At 48.9% G+C, this 20,415-nt stretch overlaps 1 protein-coding gene across 4 annotated transcripts in view; it reads right to left on the bottom strand.

The window, feature by feature from the left end:
- The window catches only part of thsd7ba (thrombospondin, type I, domain containing 7Ba), a 1,373,128-nt gene that overhangs the window by 1,306,047 nt on the left and 46,666 nt on the right, over positions 1 to 20,415 (bottom strand). For 3 of the 4 annotated variants that reach the window (XM_038789926.1, XM_038789930.1, XM_038789931.1), the window contains exon 1: positions 3,729 to 3,804. The exons of the other annotated variant lie outside the window; for it this stretch is intronic. The gene's annotated coding sequence lies outside the window, so the exon portion shown is untranslated. Of the gene's footprint in view, positions 1 to 3,728; positions 3,805 to 20,415 lie in introns of those variants that run through there. 4 annotated transcript variants of the gene reach the window in all.

Below are 20,415 nucleotides of genomic sequence, written 5' to 3'. Positions count from 1 at the left end.
TGTACATCAACTAAATCTCTATGTATAAAATCAAGAGATGCGTTTGGCCACATTTGGCCATTATTTTTCTTTCTGGAACAGATGAGCTGCCTTAGACATTCTGCTGCTAATAGGTAACAGTGTGAAGGCAGCACTGTTATTTGACCAGCTCCGACTGCATAATTCAATAGGCAGGGAATCAGCTGCAGTGCAGAGGAGTTTGTATGCATCTCCAGCACCAAAGCATGATTGTAGGCAGCAGTTTCCAATCTCATCACCTTTTCAATGTTTTAGGAAAATATCCATGAACAAAGAGGAAGGTCACATCGCATTAACACTGTGGAAACACCCGGATTCCACCAAAGAGGGCTGAACATGACTTCAACTTACAATATAATTCCATTTTATATTGTATGCTAAAGATTCTTAAGAAATGTACAATGCAGGTTAAAGTCTTCCTGTACAGTGTTACAACAATATTGTGGTTATATGTTGGGGAAGATTTGGCAATATTAACTCACTACAGAATGTCCTATGGGAGTATTTTGTATGATATCCTGTCGCATAATGACTTTTAGCTGAATTAAAAGTGATGTTAAAAATAAAAAAGCAAAATTTGAATGTGCAATCAAGGTTCGAAACATATGATTTCTGAAGCTAAGGAAACTGATCCCCTACAGAGCTATTGTATTGCATACCTGTGCTGTTGATGAGGGTTGTCAGAGGGCACAGACTGATAGGTAGACCATTGTAAAAGTTATTGTATCGAACTAGTGTCAAACAGTGCCTGGGCAGATTCCGAATTTTTCTGAGTTAATGGTTTGCAAGATTGAAATGATAATAGTTGTGGGAACGCCTGCATTTTGACAGTTAATGCTTCTGTAAAGTCCGAGCGTCTTTCCATTGTTTGTTATCAAGTGATAGATGGTGATTTTAACAATAAATGTTCCACTGAATATGGAGAAAGTTGAAAAATGCAAAGCGAATCAATACAGATCCCACATTTGCTTCACAGTTAATTTCCTGCTTTATGTAATTGGATTATGTGCCATTGTATTGGGATGAAATTGATCTTGGGTAGTGGTACAAACTTAAAATATTTTGCTTTACTTTTGCATCAATTCAATGGGAGTCTCGGGTCAATTTTAGCCCCATCATTTTTTTGGAGGTGGTCTACATTGAATGGACTTGTTTTGTCACAATTTAATAAAGCAATATATTTCCTGATTTGTGGGACCTGTTATTGTAGCTCTCGTTATTTCATATTTTTAAGTTAACAGTAAAAGTGTTTCACTGTCCCCATACACACCCCCTTAAAATATATTAAGAAGTTTTATAAACTTTGTGAAATAAGCATAATTTAAACACCATCTCCATGGCTGTATTTGGGAAGGCAGGAAATATTAATTATGAATGATACCAATATTTAATCTGATGCCTAAAAATATACAAGTGGCATATGGAGAGAAATGATTCTTTATATGGCTGCTATAATTGCCCGCTGTTCATCCCAGATTTTACACAACATGCTGGCTCAGTTAATACTGTAGTTTCCTTTTAGAAACTCATTTACATGCCGTAAACACAAAGTGGAAACATATTAAACATTCAACATATATTACTGATGTATAAGCAATGGATTATTGCTAATCGTACTTTTGAATTATGTCAATGCAAGTTCAAAATTAGCCCTTTTTTTATTAGAAATTATATAGTAGAGGAAAAATTGGTTTACGATATCAGAGAACCATTTTTTCTGTACCTTGCAACATAACAAATATCATCTTTTTGCACCAGGTGTATGATCGTAGAATCATAGAATTTACAGTGCAGAAGGAGGCCATTTGGCCCATCAAGTCTGCACTGGACCCTGGAAAGAACACCCTCCCTGAGCCCACATCTCCATCCTATCCCCGTAACCCATTAACACACCTAACCTTTTGTTTGGACATTAAAGGCAATTTAGCATGGCCAATCCACCTAATCTGCACATCTTTAGAATGTGGGAGGAAACCGGAGCACCCAGAGGAAATCCACGCAGAAAACGTGCAGACTCCGCACAGACAGCGACCCAAGCCGGGAATCAAACCTGGCACCTTGGGGCTGTGAAGCAACTGTGCTAACCACTGGGCTACCGTGCCGTGATCAGGCTATGTTGTTGAATTTATTCGGAAACCTGGCAACATGATAAATACAAAATGCATTTCATTGTACTGGGAAAATATCTCTTTGTAACTAAGTTTTGGAAACTCATTTTGCAAACATGTGACTCCTTCTCATCTTACAAAAAACAGTCTAAATTTAACCATGATCTTTTCACTTAGACTGCCTGCATGATAATTTACTCCCAAGTTTTTGTTGAAAATGTTACCCTTTGTCACAAGCATGTTGTCATGTTGAAATTATTTTGTAATCAAAATGAAATGAATGTGAAGCATGTTCTCCCCTCCAGGCAGACCTTCCTCACTGTCTTGAAATCATTTGTAAGAAAAACAATTAAACAGATCCTTTATTAGGTAATGTGATATATAACGTTTTCTGACCCAGAGAATATAAAAATGCTGATTTCCAGTGTCACATATTTTGTGCATTCTGATGATAACTAATCTCAGAAACAACCCTTTTACAAGACTGAGACTATTCCTCAAAGCATTCATTGAACCAGAAGTAATACAATGGAGCAGCTGATGACATGGAGAGGCTGTTTAACCTCAGACTACATATGCACAAAAGTAAACCGTTAAGAATTATTTTATCAGCAATGCACTTGACATTGTTAAAGGGAAAATGCGGTTTCTTCTCCAGCACAGCATGTGCTTGTAAATGTACTCTGTTTCACACAGGCAGCTTGTCGGATTCATCACTTTTTCAGTGGACATGTTGAAAAGGTCTTAATCAGAAAGACTTCTGTTGCCTCTTAGTGGTGGTACTTGCAGCACATACATAAAAACACCAGATAAAATTCTGGTGGAGGGGATGGGGTGGGGGGGTTATTCCAAGCAAATGTCTCGCAACTAGAGATGCAATAAGTAATTCACCTGTGTTATCCAATGTTTTATTAATTTAATTTTGGAAAACTAAATATTCAGGAAGCCACAGCAGAACTGCACATAAAAACTGTAATTGTCTTCCATCAAAAGATCTATTTCTGCTTTCAATGAAGAAAATCTCTTAAGTGTTACACTACAAAAAAAATGCAAGACTCCCTAAAGGTAGCTTTCAATTCAGCTATCTCTACAGTCCCAGAGCACTCTTGTTTTGATCAGACACGGATCCTTGAATTTTACTGTCTTCTACACAGCAGAAGAAACCTCTAAAAGTGGATATTTGTTTTTACTATAAACTGCAATAAAACGATCCATGAATTAAATTCCGCTTTGATCTGTTGGGATACTCTCAATAACACAACCGGCCATGAACTCAGATTTTGCAGCCAACAAAAAATGAGAAGATGAAAACAACAACAAAAAAAGAAGTCTTTGATTTTAATTATTTGCAATCTAAAATGTGACTGCACTGTACTCACTTACAGCATGCTTAAATTAAAATCACATCATCCCATGTCAATGGGCACGCTGTGAAAACAATTTATTAGTTACGATGCTCTAAAAGATGCATTTGAACTTAGACAAAACAAAAGCACACAATTCTTCCTGAGGAAAATAACTCCCAATGATGAAGCATTATTGATATTGATATTGATTCTGCAAAATAGAAATCGTGCTCGTACAGAGAATAACATCACTTACCAGGATGAAAGACCCAAATCGTATTTGAACTGCTTACCAGCACTGTAAAGCTGCATGTGTGATACTACCACCCATTTTATATACAATACTAGGACTGTGCTCTAGAGGTGGAATTGCACTGTCTAAGAACAGCTGCTACACAATGCAACCCCATTGGCTGAATTTGATGATCGACGGAAGCACGGGGAATAAAGTCTTTCCTCAAACCTTAACTAATTACTTTCAATTGTGACACAAATGTACCAATCTGTCACTTTTTTTCTCAAAGGAGCTGTAGTTTCTCCGCACCCTTCTGAGTGCTATTCTGCATTCTAAAATTAGTGTTTCCGTATTCCCTTCCATAACAGGGTAACTGTGTTTGCAGGCACATGACTGAATAAAATGAATGCTCTGTAATCGAAAGCAGCAGCTACTGGACAGTTCTATTAAATCTGGCAAAGTTTCTTCCTACCTTACTCACCTTAATTATGTTTATGCCCGTTAGCAAGAACAATTTAGTGCAATCAATTGTTTTCTTTGTTCCTAAATTAACTCTTCAACTACAATTGTGGCTACTTAAGTCATTACAATATTTCATGCAAGTATTTGTTCAACAAATGTGTCCAGTCTCTTGCTTTAATTCATTTTATCAATTAATCACCCCAGTATATTTAAAGAGGTGACTTGAGCATTTAGACCGTTTCTATGTACATTAACTAATATGCTGTATCCAGGTCTAATAGCAAACTATTCCCCTGTGAAGAACACATCCATGACAAGTTACCTTAATACATTTTTGCTATTATTATAATGCAATACTATTTTGAAATCATTAATAAATTTCAAAAATTACTACAAAATTACATTACATAATCATTCTACCATTACAATAGTGACGACACTTCAAAAGTGCTCCATTGGCTGTAAAGCTCAATGAGATATCTGGTGGCCATTATATAAAGGAAAGTCTATGACAAAATGGTAATACAAAGGGCAAAGAAAAAATTACAGCACAGGAACAGGCCCTTCAGCCCTCCAAGCCTGCGCCGATCCAGATCCTCTATCTAAAATTTTCTAAGGATCTGTATCCCTCTGCTCCCTGCCCATTCATGTACATCTTAAATGACGCTATTGTGCCCGCCTCTACCACCTCCGCCGGCAAATGCATTCCAGGCACCCACCACCCTCTGCATAATGAACTTTCCACGCATATCTCCCTTAAACGGTTCCCCTCTCACCTTGACCCCTAGTAATTGAGTCCCCCCTCTTGGAAAAAGCTTCTTGCTATCCACCCTATCTATACCTCTCATGATTTTGTAGATTTCAATGAGCCCCCCCCCAACCTCAACCTTATCAAATGCCTTACTGAAGTCCATGTATATGACATCTACGGCCCTTCCCTCATCAATCAACTTTGTCACTTCCTCAAAGAATTCTATTAATGAAAATGAAAAACTATTACATTAAAAAAGAACAGCATTCTTTTAATACAGAAGTAATTAAAACATACAGATGCTTTCAGGGTGAAGGGCTTAATATTGAGTTCCTTTGATATGCTTAACTTTCATGAATCTAACAAATGGAAGAGCACAAATCTCTGGCTGCTATTAATTTGATCAACGAAACCTCCAAAATTGCACCAAAACAATTGTTGTTAGAGTTGTTGGTAAAGTTAGACAGCTGCTGGTTCATGCTGTCATTTTTACTTCAGTTGCACTATACATAATGGGATTTATCCAGTCTGATCCGCCCCTGGATTGGAAATTCTTGCCCGAGAGCAAGGGACCTTTTTTTTGTCCATCGAATTCTCCTGTCCCGCTTGCGAGGATTCCTGCGGTGGGCGGGACAGGAAGGTTCAGGCAATGGCATTATGTTTTTTGTGGTGTGTGACTTCAAATAATGTCAGGGGGCTTTGCACACAGTTTTCCCAAGAATGACGTCAAGAGCATCTCCCCTGTTTAAAAACTGGTATTATTGCTGCCATTTTGATGCTTGATGTGTTAAACAGGCAGATTTCTAGACTCTAGTCCAATGTTCTTCAAAGTCGGGGGCAGTGGGTCACAGGTGGGTGTCGGGAGGGTCGCGGAGCCGTTGTCCGCGGCGTTCCCAATCGCGCAAATCCCTGCATAGCAGCCGGTTTTTAATAACACCAGCTGCAAGGGGCCGCGAACATGTTAAAAAAATTCAGCCGCATTGCTCATGTGCGCCGATCATCGTACGGGCATGCACAATGCGGCTGATTTTTTTTAACATGTTCGGAGAATGCGCATGCGCTCCGATAATCGGGCACGCATGCGCAGTGCGGCCGCTATTTTGTTTAAACGGTTGCAACTTTTTAGTTTACAAGTTCTGTAGTGATTTTTATTCATTTATTTTATTCATTTAATTTTTTTTTTCATTTATTTTATTCATTTTATTTTTTTTACAATTTCGGAGGGGGTTTATTCATTTTTTTCATTTATTTTACTCATTTTATTCTTTTTTTTGCAAGTTCGGGGGCGGTTTTATTTGATAAAAGTTTACAGGAAAAATATGCAGAACTTTGGACAGATGGAGACTCCATACTTTCCGACACCGGAAGGCTTCACCTTCATCCAACAGGTTCCATTGGAGGAGTGTGTACGAGGGCCAAAACCATTTCCTCCATTTGTGTCAGCAGCAAACAAGGTAAGAGAAAATGGAGAGTCGCGCAGGTCAGCCGGCGTGGGTCGCGAATGTCGGCCGGCGTGGGTCGCGATGGTTGGCCAGGTTGGGTCCCGAAGGTTGGCCGGTTGGTAAAAATGGGTCCCCGGAAACAAAGTTTGAAGAACACTGCTCTCGTCTGTGCCAAAGGTTTCACAAATTGGTTTACAATTTATATTGCTGGATCTGAAAGTTCCTATAAAGATTAATGTTCCTGATCCTGAGAGAGCTGGTTTAATTTATTCTGCAACCATCATCCCCACAGATCCCCCTCCCCAGTAGAAATTAATGAGCGTACTATTCGATAGTGCCTTATACTTGGTATTATTGATAGAGGAAGACACAGAATGGATAGATGATAGGATAAGAAGACAGAGTTTTGAGATTCATCCATACCTTTTCCCCAAAAACCAACCATACAGATGGCAAAGAGGATTTGATGTCCTAAGCCAGGAGCAGTGGCTGAATTGCTGAAGATTTCCCAACGTCTTGGTGAGGGAACTATTGAACCGGCTATGTTTAAGCAATAATCAAGGTTAACAGCTAGGTACCATTGGTTTTTGGAAGGCAAGAGGTGGGATCAGCCCCTCTTTCTAGGGGCTGGTTTAGCTCACAAGGCTAAATCGCTGGCTTTTCAAGCAGGCCAGCAGCACGGTTCGATTCCCGTACCAGCCTCCCCGGACAGGCGCCGGAATGTGGCGACTAAGGGCTTTTCACAGTAACTTCATTGAAGCCTACTCGTGACAATAAGCGATTTTCATTTTCATTCATTTCTTTCCCTAAGATCTGTAGCAGGAACAAAAAATTGCAGTGACTCCCGCTGCAGAACGGAATGGGCTGCTACGCACAACTGTGAACTCCCTCATTTCTATTCCTGTGATGTTATCATGAAAGTTAGAACTGCAAGGGTTAATGAGATGTCTAGATCAGCCATTAGAGGGATCTAGAGTTACACGTATATAAGACATTGATACTGAGCCTTGGGGGGAAAGAAGTCAAGGAGATAGCTCGAGAACAGTTTGAAGGAAAGATAGAGTGAGTGAGAGAAGATCATAGTTTATAATAGTGTAGAGATTAGTTGCAGATGAGTGTAGATTATGTTAATTATCAACTGTGTATTATTTAGGAGTACATGTCGAATCCAAATTAGTAGTGTCAATAAATTTATAGCTTTGTTCAACATTAAGCTATTTTGTGGTCTTTGTGAACATTACGCCAACCACCCTGAATTTAGCAATACAAAGAACACCACAATGCCAGCACACAGTTCACACACAGTCTCGTAATGGGGTGGCAGGAGGGCGGCTGCACCGTCATCATGTACAGCCGTCATATTTAATAGGCACCCAGAAAGCCATTTGTCGATAACATCAGGACTCTGAACAAAGGATGAGGAGAAGATAACAAACTGTGTCTTCCTGCTTCAGCAACGCATTCCTGGAGCCTCTCCTTGAGGCCATGCAGGAAATGTGGGATATCCTCTTCCTCAGGCATGGCTGCAGGAGGCTCACCTGGCTGACCACACCGGCCTGCGAGGTCACCAAGGTGGTCCCTGTCCAGGGAGTCCAGATGTCGGCTATCCTGCAGTGCAGGAAATGGATGAATCTTATCCACATTGCTAACGTAAGTGAACCCTTCTCTCTCCCAACTCATATCACCACTCGATTTGTGATTCTGTCATGGGATGTGGGAACCATGGATATGTCCAGCATTTTGTTGCCCATCCCTAAATATCCTTGAGACCAGTAAGAAGTCTGAAAACACCAGGATAAAGCTCAACAGGTTTGTTTGGAATCACTAGCTTTCAGAGCACTGCTCCACATCAGGGGCGAAATTCACCACGGACCTACGTGACGCCCATTTCCGGCAGGCAAAAGCGGCGCCGGTGACTCCGACGTCGCGGCCTCCTTTTAGGCCCTAAATCTCCGTTCCCGAAAGGGGCAGCAGCGGACTGACGCTATATGCGTCAGTTTCACCCGCTGCGGAAGTGGCTCGTTGAGAGAGAGAGAGGGGCCCCGGCGTTGAGAGGAGAGGGGGGGGTACCGGCGTTGAGAGGAGGGGGGGTACCGGCGTTGAGAGGAGAGGGGGGGTACCGGCTTTGAGAGGAGAGGGGGGGTACCGGCGTTGAGAGAGAGGGGGGGCGGCGTTGGAGGGGGGTAGGGGTGGTGGGGAGGGGGGAGGGGTGGTGGGGAGGGGGGTGGGTGGTGGGGAGGGGGGTAGGGGTGGTGAGGGGGTAGGGGTGGTGAGGGGGGTAGGGGCGTTGGAGGGGGGGTAGGGGCATTGGAGGGGGGTAGGGGTGGTGAGGGGGGTAGGGGCATTGGAGGGGGGGGTAGCGGCGTTGGAGGGGGGTAGGGGTGGTGAGGGGGGGTTGGGGTAGGGGGCAGCGGCGTGCAGAGGGGGGGAGCAACGGTGCATTGGCCCCGGGCATCCGTCGCCCCCCCCTCTGCACATCGCTGCCCCCTACCCAAACCCCCCCACCACCCCTACCCCCTCCAACACCCCTACCCCCCTCACCACCCCTACCCCCTCACCACCCCTACCCCCCTCCCCACCACCCCTACCACCCTCCAACGCCGCCCCCCCCTCTCTCTGAACGCCGGTACTCGTCCCCTCTCTCTCAACGGCGGTACCCCCCCTCTCTCTCAACTCTGGTACCCCCCCCTCCCCTCTCCTCTCATCTCCTCTCAATGCCGGTACCCCCCCCCCTCCTCTCCTCCCCTCTCCTCACAACGCCGGTACCACCCTCTCTCTCAACGCCGGTACAACCCCCTCTTTCTCAACGCCGGTACCCCCCCCCTCTCTCAACGCCGGTACCCCCCACTCTCTCTCAACGCCGGTACCCCCCCTCTCTCTCTCAATGCCGGTACCCCCCCCCCCTCTCTCAACGCCGGTACCCCCCCTCTCTCAACGCCTGTACCCCCCCTCTCTCTCAATGGCGGTACCCCCCCTCTCTCTCAACGCCGGTACCCCCCCCTCTCCTCAACGCCGCAACCCCCCTCCTCCCAATCCACCCCTCTCCAACGCCGTTACCCTCGCACGTCCATGTAGGTTACTGAACGGCGTCAACCATCATCAATGGGTGACACCGTTATAAACCTACTGTGATTTTCGCCAACGTGACCCGTGCCACGTCGGCGGGACTTTGGCCCATCCGGGCCGGAGATTTGTTGACATTAAAAATTAAATGACGTCCCGCCGGCGCCAGCTGTTTTCAGAGGCTGCCGGCGGGATTTGCACAACACCGGTTTTGGCCGCTCGGAAAATTCAAAACCCGGCGGGAGCGGAATAACCGCCGCCGCCGACCGATTTCCGACCCTGCATGGGGTCGGTGAATTTCGCCCCTGGTCAGTGAAGAGGTGGGTTCCACAAACACATATATAGACAAAGTCAATGATGCAAGATGATACTTTAAATGTGAGTTTTTGCATGTAATTAAATCTTTACAGGTCCAGACAGTACGACTGGAGATAGGGATCATCACAGGTTAAAGAGGTGTGAATTTTCTCAAGCCAGAACAGTAGGTAGGATTTTGCAAGCCCAGGCCAGATGGATAGAGGGCACCGGCTCACTTGTCAGTGGCACAAACACAGTCATTCTACCCTGTCCCGTGTGCTGACTTCGAGGCACATCCTCATCAGAGAGATGGAACCCGGGGAAGCTGGTGGCCACCGTTGCCACGCCATGGGATGGGTCCGGCTTGGCACACAGCGCCTCCTCCTCCCGGTCGGTGCCCATAGGGCCCTGGGGTTCATCTTGGGACAGAGGAGCAGCTGGTTAGAGCCCATCTGCCCCACATCATCTGGCTCTGCTAGCCCCAGCGGTTCCCTATGGCCTGCACCAGGGTGTTGACGCCCTCGGCTATGCTCCTCAGCGACAGGGACATGCTCCACAGTGCCTCGATCATTCCTATCCGAGAGTGGGACATGCCACGCAGAACCTTATCAACGTCAGTGTGATAATGGGCAACATCCCCCAGCGAGTCAGACATTCTGCCGAGTCCCTCAGCCATGGCCGTCACCGGCTGTGCGACACCATGGACTCCTTCACGAATGGTGTCGACATCGTACACCAGGCTCTCCACTGTGGCCGCCACCCTAGCAGCATTGGCCTCAGTGCCACGTGTTGCCGGCGACATCTGGAACTCCTCCGAGCAACTATGGGCCTGCTGGAGTGTCACTGATATCTCCCCCTGAAGGTCCCTGCCGCACTCTTATATCTCCATCATCTCGAGATGACCTCTTCTACAGGTTCAGCATCAGGCTGTGACCCAGCTGGTTGCTGGGATCCGCAGTCCTCCAACTGCTGTCTCGCCTGGGGGTTCCTGCCTTCACCTGACGTGCATCAGCAACTGTGATGTGCTCATTAGATTGTGGCCCAGATGAAGATTGTGTCCCGGTGCCAAAGAAGAACCAGGCAACATGCCTCAATGACTACTATCCGGTGGCCCTGACATCAATCATGAAGAGGTGCTTCGAGATGTTGGTCATGAAGCACATCAACTCCATACTCCCAGAATGCCTTGATCCACTGCAATTTGCATACCGCTGCAACCGGTCCACAGCAGACGGCATATCCCTGGCCCTCCACTTATCCCTGAAGCATCTCGACAACAAGCCCCTACATCAGACTCCTATTTATTCACTGCAGGCTCCGCCTTCAACACCATAATCCCAGCCAAGCTCATATCAAAGCTCCATAACCTAAGACTTGGCTCCTCACTCTGTAACTGGATCCTCGACTTTCTGACACATAGACCACAATCAGTAAGAATAAACAACAACACACTCCTCCACGATAGTCCTCAACACCGGGGCCCTGCAAGGCTGCTTACTTAACCGCCTACTATATTCCCCATACACACACGACTGCGTGGCAAAATTTGGTTCCAACTTCATCTGCAAGTTTGCTGACAACACATCCATAGTGGGTCGGATCTTAAACAACGACGAGTCAGGATACAGGAGGGAGATAGAGGGCGAAATTCTCCGACCCCACGCAGGGCCGGAGAATCGCCCGGGGCCGCCGGAAATTCCCGCCCCCGCCGTGGCAGAAATTCTCCGCCACCCGGGTATTGGCGGGGGCGGGAATTGCGCCACGTCGAGGGGTGAGCCCCCTGCGGTGATTCTCCGGCCCGCGATGGCCCGAAGTCCCGCTGCTGGGAGGCCTCTCCCGCCACCGAGGTTTGAACCACCTCTGGTGGCGGCGGGATCGGCGGCGCGAGCGGGCCCCCGGGGTCCTGGGGGGGGGGCGCGGGACGATCGGACCCCGGGGGGCGCCCCCACGGTGGCCAGGCCCGCGATCGGGGCCCACCGATCGGCGGGCGGGCCAGTGCCGTGGGGGCACTCTTTCTCTTCCGCCGCCGCTACTGCCTCCACCATGGCGGAGGCGGAAGAGAATCCCCCAGCTGCCGCTGACGTCACCATCGGCGCATGCGCGAACCAGCAAAGGCCTTTTGTCCAGCCCCGGCGGCGGGCGTCAAAGGCCGCTAGTGCCGGTTTTGGCGCCAGTCAGCGTGGTGCCAACCGCTCCGGTGTGGGCCTAGCCCCCAAAGGTGCGGAGAATTCCGCACCTTTGCGGAGGCCTGACGCCGGAGTGGTTGGCGCCACTCCGCTACGCCGGGATCCCCCGCCCTGCCGGGTAGGGGAGAATCCCGCCCAGAGAACCTGGTGGAATGGTGCACCAACAACAATCTCCCCCTCAATGCCAGCAAAACTAAAGAGCTGGTCATTGACTTCAGGAAGCAAAGTACTGTGCACCTCTGTTTGCATCAACGGCACTGAGGTGCAGATGGTTGACAGCTTCAAGTTCCTAGGTACGCACATCACCAAAAATCTGTCCTGATCCACTCATGTCGCGCTTCCACCAAGAAAGTACAACAGCATCTATACTTCCTCAGGAAACTAAGGAAATTCGGCATGCCCACACTGACTCTTCCCAACTTTTACAGATGCACCATAAAAAGCATCCTATCTGACTGCATCACAGCCTGGTATGGCAACTGCTCAGCCCAAGATCACAAGAGACTTCAGAGAATCGTGAACATGACCAGTCCAAAACACAAACCCGCCTCTCATTCATTGACTCCATCTACACCTCCCGCTGCCTGGGGAAAGTGGCAGCATAATCAAAGACCCCTCCCACCCGGCCTACTCACTCCTCCAACTTCTTCCATCAGGCAGGAGATATAAAAGTCTGAGAACACGCACAAACAGACTCAAAAACAGCTTCTTCCCCGCTGTGACTGACCTGATTAATACTAAACTCCTGTATGCTTCACCTGATACGGATGTCTACGTATTTGCATCGTGTACGTTGTGTTATGTATTTTATGTATTTTCTTTTCTTTCCATGTACAAAATCATCTGTTTGAGCTTCTCGCAGAAAAATACTTTTCACAGTACCTCGGTACACGGGACAATAAACAAATCCAAATCCAATCCAATCCAATCTAGAAGCCTGGCCACTAACATCTCCCACCAAGGTGCATGTAACTGCACTAGGGGAGGTTGAGGATGACAGCTGTGTCGCGAATATTATGGTGGCTTCCCCGGAGCTCTCTTCCAAAGTTTTCTCCTGGGAGGCAGGGGAGGGGAAAACCCGAGATGGGCCGTCACCGTCGACTGGAGGACCTGCGGGAGAATGGACATGTGGTCAGTGGGAGGGATGGGTCAGTCAGTAAGGCAATAACAACTCACGTTTGACAGGTGCTCTAGGTGGAGCCCGGTGCTTCCTCACCTCTTCGGCGTCTGCCAACCTCCTCTATGTTGACCGCCCTGTCCTCAGCCACCCCGGTCATCTCCAGGGCCCTCTCCTCAGAGAAGGTGAGAATCCTTATATCTGGCACGCCTCCACCCGTTGACTATTTTTTGGGTACTGGTGCCAGTCCACCTGGTCATGCTCCCGGAGCTTACAGCCATCGCCACCTTATCCCAGGCAACACTGGCTGCCCTCCAGCTGACCCTCTGAGACCCTCGGAGGAACAGGACATCTCTCCTGGCCTCCACTGCGTCTAGGAGCCTCCGTAAGTCTGCATCCCGAATCCTGGGGCCAGTATCCTCAGCGCCATTGTTGTGAGCTGGTTGGGGTTGGCTGAGAAAGTGCTGCTTAAGTGCTACTCGCCCTTGTTAGTTTGGGGGGGGGGGGGGGGGGGGGGGAGGCTGGTGAGCCTCTCCGGCAAATCGACTTCATTGGTGGCAAGATGCCCGTGAGGCCTCGTTAAGTGGACCAATTAACGTTGAATAGTATTGTCGGCCTCACTGGGCCAAGCGCCGGGAAGCTCACGACAATTGCCGCTCGCGACCACACTTTGAAATCTTTCCGCAGTATGACATCCAATGACATCCAATTTCACTGAAACGTTTGACTACAAAACTTAAAATAGAGAATATTGATGACAATAGGAACTTTCTTCATCTCCAACTACCACTTCTGATATTAAATTTGCAGACTTTTTCCTGAGGCTTCAACTGTGCCACCCCATTAATGTTCTAGTGACCTTTCGGGCTCCAGTATTGCCCACGTTTGGGCGTGTGAATTTTGCTTGCTGGACCTTCCCTCATTGCCCTTGGCTTGCTTGGCCATTTATCCAGAGTCACATGTAAGCCAAGTAAGGATGAGAGATTTATTTTCCTAAAGGACGTTAGTGTTTTTCTGACATTCGACAATGGCTTCATGGTCATCGAGTTTTAAGTCAAGATTTTTATTTAATTCAAATTTCACCACCCGCCATGGATTCAAGGATCCCCAGAACGTTACCCTGGATTACTAATCCATGATGTTACCACCCTGCCACCACCGCCCCGATATTTTTGCACACCAACAGCGCACACATGCATCGAGTGTACTCGAACTAGGCACTTGAGGAAGTTGGGGGCCCTTGGGACCTATAAGGTGCATTCCAGTGCTCAGCACCCATTGCACTCTGACAGGGGAGGAAGACTTGCTCGTGTTTATTTTTGTGGAGATAATGTACAGAAAGCAACAAACAAAAATGGGATAATGTAGCTAGTTTAGCACAGTGGGCTGAACAGCTGGCTTGTAATGCAGAACAAGGCCAGCAGCACGGTTCAATTCCTATACCGGCCTCCCCAAACAGGCGCTGGAATGTGGCAACAAGGGGCTTTTCACAGTAACTTCATTGAAGCCTACTTGTGACAATAAGCCATGATGATTATTATTATGCAAGCCAGCAGCGGGGCTGGTTTAGCACACTGGGCTAAATAGCTGGCTTTTAAAGCAGACCAAGGCAAGCCAGCAGTACGGTTCAATTCCCGTCCCAGCCTCCCCGAACAGGCGCCGGAATGTGGCGACTAGGGGTTTTTCACAGTAACTTCATTGAAGCCTACTTCTGACAATAAGCGATTTTCATTTCAGAAGGGTGGCACGGTAGCCCAAGTGGATAGCACTGTGGCTTCACAGTGCCAGGGTCCCAGGTTCGATTCCCCGCTGGGTCACTGTCTGTGCAGAGTCTACACGTTCTCCCCGTGTCTGCGTGGGTTTGCTCCGGTTTCCTCCCACAGTCCAAAGACATGCAAGTTAGGTGGGTTGGCTATGATAAATTGCCCTTAGTGACCAAAAAGGTTGGAAGGGGTTGTTGGGTTCCAGGGATAGGGTGGAAGTGGGGGCTTAAGTGAGCCGGTGCAGACTCGATGGGCCGAATGGCCTCCTTCTGCACTGTATGTTCTATTTATTCTATATAGAACAAGGAAAACCGTGAAAATTAATTAATCATAATTAAATTACAAAATGCAGTCTATGTCAATTTAAATAATCAATAACATTGACTTGTCATTGAGGAAGTGGAGAAGGGTCGGACATGGATTTGCTTTGGTCATGTCTGGCAAAATACATGGACATTTTTACAATAAAACTACAAATATTGAGATGCATTTTTAGCTGGAATTTTACCTTGAGATTATTAGCTGGAAAATGAAATTACGTACAGTCTGAAAGAACAAAATATAACCTAATTTTTATTCAATATGATGTTTTCTCTTTACCGTGTAAGAACAAATTCAAGTGTTACTTGGAATTTTAATATATTAAATTATCAATATCATAATTTCAAAATAGTAGATTAGCTAAATTATTGCCGATATTAGACATAGCATTCAATGTAACTAAAGGTTCCAAAATAAGTTTCATTGCATCATTATCCTTTATGCTTCCTCCCAATACTATCCATTGATGAATGGAACTTCTCTGGGTGGCCCCTTCAGCTGGAGCCCTGATCCCATTGTCTTTCTCTCTTACCTCCAATCATGCGCACTTCAACTTTATCTTGCTCCTGTAATCCATGCTAGCTGACATTGCAAATGGTTCTCTTTCCCTTTCCAAACATTGTCATCACACCTTCCTCAAAAATAAATCCTCATCACCTCTGTCCTTGCAAAGTATTACATTATCTCCAATACTTATCATGAAGCTCAATGCCTTTGTGCTGTCAAGTTTCTTGGAGAAGCCACAATCACTTCAAGTTAAATATTACGGGCTGGATTTAGTCCGATCCGTCCTGCAAAATAGCAGGCCCAGAAGTCATCAGGATTCTGCTGTACGTCTGTGACAGATGGCTGAACCCAATTATAAGTCCATCAAAGTGAGTGGCACAGCCATGCCACAGGATCATGTGGCAGAGGGATGGCACTGGCATCGGGAAGCCCACAATACCTGAAGGTTGTGGAGGAGATGCACGGGATTTAAAGGGCAGACTGCCCTTAGTGAGGGTTGGAAATTGCCTTGCAGGCTTTTTAAGAAGGTTTCCATAGTATAAGTCTCCAGCATCTGAATTTATGTTGCTCCAGCACAAAAAGATATCACAAAGTCCAGGGAGAAGATTCCTCCCCCATCATATGAGATCACTTAATGACATCAAAGGGATTGAGGTCTGAGATTCATAGTCCGGCCATCGCATCCCCTCGAATGCTTCAGGGTGAAGAAGGACAAGGTGGATGATACCCATAGTGAGACTACCTCTCCCTTTCCTTACAGGCAGAGTCCGAAGTTCCCTCCCCCTTCAGGACCCAGGTGTGTGATGCCCTTTGACGTTTGGACCCAGTACTTCTGGGTTCTGTATTTCGTGCCTGAGGTTCTTCCCTTTAGAGTGTCGGCTCAGCAACGTTGTAGGCAGAGAAAACATCTTCCGGATCAATCCAATGTCCTTCGAATCAATGTCATGGAAATCCGAAGGACTCTCACAGTGAACTAACGAGGCCACCTAAAAGTCACCAGGTTTCACTGAGTGGGTTTCTTTTCTTTTAAATAATTTTTACTGAGATTTTCAAAAACATATCAAAAACAGAAAATAACAACAAGAAAATAATATTAACAACAACAAAAAGAAAAACACACTAACCCCCCCCCCCCCCCCCCCCCCGTAACGACAAAAAGGAGAAATAGATAAACACCCGGCAATATTCAATAAACACATATACACATTTCTCCCTTCCCCCCGAAACAAACCCCCCCCCCCTCCTCCCCTCCTCTCCCCCCCCCCCACCCCCCCTCTCCCCTCCTCTCCCCCCCCCCCCCCCCCCCCCCCCCCCCCCCCCGGGTTGCTGCTGCTGCCGGCCTATTTTCCTACCGTTCTGCGAGGAAGTCCAGGAAAGGCTGCCACCGCCTAAAGAGCCCCTGTACTGATCCCCTCAGGGCAAATTTCACCTTCTCCAATTTGATGAACTCCGCCATATCATTGATCCAGGCCTCCACGCTTGGGGGCCTCGCATCCTTCCATTGAAGCAAAATCCTCCGCCGGGCTACTAGGGACGCAAAGGCCAGAACACCGGCCTCTTTTGCCTCCTGCACTCCCGGCTCCACTGCAACCCCAAATATTGCTAGTCCCCAGCCTGGCTTGACCCTGGATCCTACCACCCTCGATACCGTGCTTGCTACCCCCTTCCAAAACTCCCCCAGCGCTGGGCACGCCCAGAACATATGGGCGTGGTTCGCTGGGCTCCCCGAGCACCTAGCACACCTACCTTCGCCCCCGAAAAACCTACTCATCCTCGTCCCAGTCATGTGGGCCCTGTGCAGCACCTTGAACTGTATGAGGCTAAGCCTCACACAGGAACAGGAGGAATTCATTATTTCCAAGGCATCCGCCCACGTCACCTCCTCAATCTCCTCACCCAGCTCCTCCTCCCATTTACCCTTCAGCACCTCCACCGAGGCCTCATCCACCTCCTGCATGACGTAGTACACGTCGGAGATCCTCCCCCCTCCAACCCACACCCCCGAGAGCACCCTGTCCCATACCCCACGTGGGGGCAGCAAGGGGAACCCCTCCACCTGCTGCCTGGCAAACGCCCTAACCTGCATGTACCTAAACATGTTCCCGGGGGGAGCCCAAACTTCCCCTCTAACTCGCCCAGGCTCGCGAACCTCCCATCCACAAACAGGTCCCTCAACCTCCTAATACCTACCCTGTGCCAGCCCAGAAACCCGCCATCGATGCTCCCTGGAACAAACTGGTGGTTCCCCCGTATCGGGAACTCCATCGAGCCCCCCACCTATGCCATCTCCATTGCCCCCAAATTTGAGGGTAGCCGCCACCACCAGGCTCGTGGTATACCTCGTTGGAGGGAGCGGCAACGGTTACCAGTGCCTCCAGTCTCGTGTCCACGCAGGACGCCATCTCCATCCTCTTCCATGCTGCCCCCGCCCCGTCCATTACCCACTTACGCACCATCACTGCGTTGGCAGCCCAGTAGTACCCACAGAGGTTGGGCAACGCCAACACCCCGCATCCCTGCCCCGCTCCAGAAACACCCTTCTCACCCTCGGAGTCCCATGCGCCCATACAAATACCGTAATACTCCTATTGACCCTCCTGAAAAAGGCCTTCGGGATAAGGATGGGGAGGCACTGGAACAGGAACAAAAACCTTGGGAGCACCGTCATCTTGACGGACTGCACCCTGCCCGCCAGCGAAAGCGGCAACATGTCCCATCTTTTGAACTCCTCCTCCATTTGCTCCACCAACCTAGTGAGGTTAAGCTTGTGAAGGGCCTCCCAGCTCCTAGCCACCTGAACTCCCAGGTATTGAAAGCTCCTCCCCGCCCTTTTCAGCGGGAGCCTACCAATCCCCTCCTCCTGATCCCCCGGGTGCACGACGAACAGCTCACTCTTACCCAGGTTGAGCTTGTACCCAGAAAAGCCCCCAAATTCCCTAAGGATCTGCATCACCTCCGACATTCCCCCCACTGGGTCCGCCACATAAAGCAACAAGTCATCTGCGTATAATGACACTCGGTGCTCCTCCACACCCCACACCGACACCTCCAATTCCTCGACTCCCTCAACGCCATGGCCAGGGGCTCAATTGCCAACGCAAAGAGCAAAGGGGACAGGGGACACCCCTACCTCGTCCCCCGGTACAACCAAAAGTACTCCGATCTCCTCCTATTCGTGGCTACGCTCGCCATCGGGGCCTCATATAACAGCCTCACCCAACTGACAGACCCCTCCCCGAACCCAAACCTTTCCAGCACCTCCCTCAAGTACCCCCACTCAACCCTATCAAAGGTCTTCTTCGCGTCTAATGCTACCACTATCTCCGCCTCCCCTTCTACCGCCGACATCATAATAACATTCAGAAGCCTACGTATATTGGTGTTCAGCTGCCTTCCCTTCACAAACCCTGTCTGGTCCTCATGAATGACCCCCGGCACACAGTCCTCTATCCTTGTGGCCAAGATCTTCGCCAACACCTTGGCATCCACATTTAACAACGAGATCGGCCTATATGATCCACACTGTAGGGGGTCCTTGTCCCGTTTAAGGATCAAGGAAATCAGCGCCCGTGACATGGTTGGGGGCAAAGCCCCCCCTCCCTTGCCTCGTTAAAGGTCCTAACAACAGGGGGCCCAACAGGTCTGCATACATTTTGTAAAATTCGAACAGAAACCCATCCGGCCCCTGCGCCTTCCCTGACTGCATGCTGCCTATCCCTTTGGCCAGCTCCTCCAGCTCAATCGGCGCCCCCAGCCCCTCCACCTGTCCCTTCTCCACTTTCGGAAATCTCAGCCTATCCAAAAAACGTCCCATTTCCCCCCCTCCACCGGGGGATCGGACCGGAACAGTTCCCCATAAAAATCCCTGAAGACCCCATTAATGTCCACCCCCCTTCACACCATATTGCCTCCCCTATCCATCACCACCAATCTCCCTGGCCGCGTCTCGTTTATGTAGCTGATGCGCCAGCATCTTACTCGCCTTCTCCCCATATTCGTACACCGCTCCCGGTGCCTTCCTCCACTGAGCTTCCGCCTGCCCGTCCTGGACATGGATCGATACAATGGGGAATCGAGCACTGTGTTAAAGTCCCCCCCCCAGTATCAGTCTCTAGATCCGGAATGCGGCCTAGCATGCGCCGCATAAAACCCGCATCGTCCCAATTTGGGGCATAGACATTCACCAGCACCACCCGCTCCCCTTGCAACTTGCCGCTCACCATCACATACCTCTCTCCACTGTCAGCCATCACCTTTGACGCCTCAAACGACACCCTTTTTCCCACCAGAATCGCCACCCCACGATTTTTTGCATCCAGCCCCGAATGAAACACCTGGCCTACCCAGCCCTTCCTCAGTCTAACCTGGTCCGCCACCTTCAGGTCCGTCTCCGGGAGCATAGCCACATCCGCCTTCAGCCCCTTCAGGTGCGTAAACACCCGGGCCCGTTTGACCGGCCCATTCAGCCCCCTCACATTCCAAGTTATCAGCCGGATCAGAGCGCTCCCTGCCCCCCTCCCCTGCCGACTAGCCATAACCCGTCCCCTGCCCGCCCCAGGCCAGCGCCCTCCACTCGGCCTGTTCTCCATGGTGGCAAACCCCCACCCGGCTCCCCCTGCATACTCCAGCTCCTTCCTGGCCATTTCAGCAGCAACCCGGTACCCCCCCCCCCCCCCCATCCCCCCCCCCCCCCTTACACTTCCCCCCCCCCCCCCCCCCAGGCTAGGACCCCTCCCAGCCATGTTACTCCCTCCGTAGCACTCCGGTGAGCCAGCTAACTTCTGCTGACCCCGGCGACT

Source organism: Scyliorhinus canicula, chromosome 2 (genome assembly GCF_902713615.1).
Source record: "Scyliorhinus canicula chromosome 2, sScyCan1.1, whole genome shotgun sequence".
In the NCBI taxonomy this organism is placed as follows: Eukaryota; Metazoa; Chordata; class Chondrichthyes; order Carcharhiniformes; family Scyliorhinidae; genus Scyliorhinus; species Scyliorhinus canicula.
This window is presented reverse-complemented; position numbering and strand designations above follow the sequence as displayed.